The sequence below is a fragment of the Cyprinodon variegatus genome, unplaced genomic scaffold (assembly GCF_000732505.1).
Source record: "Cyprinodon variegatus isolate N-32 unplaced genomic scaffold, C_variegatus-1.0 Scaffold594, whole genome shotgun sequence".
In the NCBI taxonomy this organism is placed as follows: Eukaryota; Metazoa; Chordata; class Actinopteri; order Cyprinodontiformes; family Cyprinodontidae; genus Cyprinodon; species Cyprinodon variegatus.
In genome coordinates this window covers 518279-520259 of record NW_015151047.1, presented here as the reverse complement: position 1 = coordinate 520259, position 1981 = coordinate 518279, and the positions used below count along the sequence as shown (strand labels likewise).

General features: G+C 28.1%; 1 long non-coding RNA gene across 1 annotated transcript in view; it reads left to right on the top strand.

The window, feature by feature from the left end:
* The first annotated feature begins 730 nt into the window (after nucleotides 1-730).
* The window catches only part of LOC107096036, a 4015-nt gene continuing 2764 nt past the window's right edge, over nucleotides 731-1981 (top strand). Inside the window, exons 1-2 of the long non-coding RNA XR_001481777.1 lie at nucleotides 731-861; nucleotides 1113-1184. This is a non-coding gene — a long non-coding RNA (uncharacterized LOC107096036). The remainder of the gene's footprint in view (nucleotides 862-1112; nucleotides 1185-1981) is intronic.

Here is a 1981-nt window from a genome sequence, read left to right as displayed (position 1 = left end):
CTGTTGCATTATTTTATTTTATTTTAATTGTTTCAACAGATTTGGTAAAAATAAAAAAATAAAAAACTAAAACTAAACTAAAAAAACTAAAAAACTAAACTAAAACTACAATTCAAATACAATCTGCAACATTTCTACAGTACCTGTCTACTGAGTTCTGGGTTTATTTTAGCTCATCACCTCACCTCTTCCAGATTGGACGTATATTTTAGAATTTTTTATGTTGAACAGTGGACTTTTTGCCTATTATGCCCATACAAATAGAAAAACTTTTTGTAGAGTTCTTACATTTGTCAAAGTACCAAGTTATAATAACATAAATTCAGATTAACAGAAGAAAAACAAAAACAAAAGAAAACTGCAGTTACCTGTTGTGTGAACCCCTAACAAAGTTGTGAAGCAAAATGATTCATATCATAATTGAATGTAAATTATATTTTAAACTGAACATCATTTAGATCTGTTAATGATTTCTTCTAAGGATGTCCAAATTTAAAAGACAGCATAGATTATTTAAAATAACAAAACTAATTGTATATATTTATATTCTTTAACTTTCTGCCTTATAGATTACAAACTAGCATTTTCAGCTACTATGTTTCAAAAAGGTGTAAAAAAAAATGTTTATATTGTGGCAATTCAAAATTTGTTATAACACACTGTTATAACTTTTTCCTTTCCATTTGTTTCCTCCTCCCCTCTGCCAGTGGTGCAGGTTTTTGTATCACATCTTCTCACAGTGATATTTGGGGGCACAAAGATATACACCAACACAAAAACCTCAGAGCAAAACATGGATATATGCCTTAATAATTCATAGAAAAAACACACAGAATAAATCCATATATCGTTGAATAAGAGGTAAGTACCTATTTTTACCTTTATAATACACAGAATGTTTGAAAAGTTAAACAATCAGTACTTTTTCATCCATTAAGTGCAGTAACTATCTGAGTCTATTTCAATGTTTACAGAAAATTTACATATTTTTTTAATTTAGAGTCTTTACACCAGAATATCCATCTTACCAGATTTTTACCAGTGTTAAATCTCTCTTATTCATTTATTTAGTTTTATGCCTTTCATTCTGGTGCTTTGGGTTTTTGTTCAAGGACTCAGTGAAGATGTAGCACTGTGAGATTTAGACTACTGGGGCAATGGAACTATTGTTACTGTCATACCAGGTAAGATCCCTAAAAAAAGATAAATAGTTTTTTTGTTGTTTCTGTTTATGTAAAGTTTAAGCATATTTTTAACTAATCCTCTTAATGTTAATTGATAAACAATTACTTAAAATACCTTTTACATATTTGGAAACGCTGTGGTGGAAGTCTATTATTTTACTCTCACTGCCAAATTTTATTTTAAAGATTTATTTCAGATTTTAAAATATTGCATCAAACACATTTAGCATCAGGAGAAATGGATTCTCACTGATCATGTAAAACATTTTTTTTCATTAAGCGGTTCAAAGAGAGTATCAAAAAACATTTTTTAAGTTTTATTTGAGTTCAGTTTTGTCAGTTCTCTGCAGTTAAAATATGTAATAAGGAATAATGTCTTATTTAATTATCATCAGTTTAATTAAAATAGTTAAATAACGTTCAGATCACATCAATGTTAGTTAAAAAAAAACAAAGTTTTAAGGGGATTTAAAAAAAAGTTTTTCCTTTAAACCGGCTTTCTGTGAGAAAGATCAACAAGCATAAATGCCGAAAGAAGGGTTTTAAAAGATTGTAGAAATAATTTAGTAAAACCATGATTTGCAAAGGGTAAATAGGAATGTAGGTTTTGTATCAGCGCAGCACAGTTTAAACCAGTATCTTGAAATAAGTTGAGACTAGGAGATAAATGGAAAAATGAACATTTTAAAATGACTGGTGTGTCTTTTATAAGCTGTAATTTTCATTACATTGTTTTATAAGAAAAATCTTTATATTAGGATTCATTTGTGGATTTTACTGATCTTGCTTTGATTACT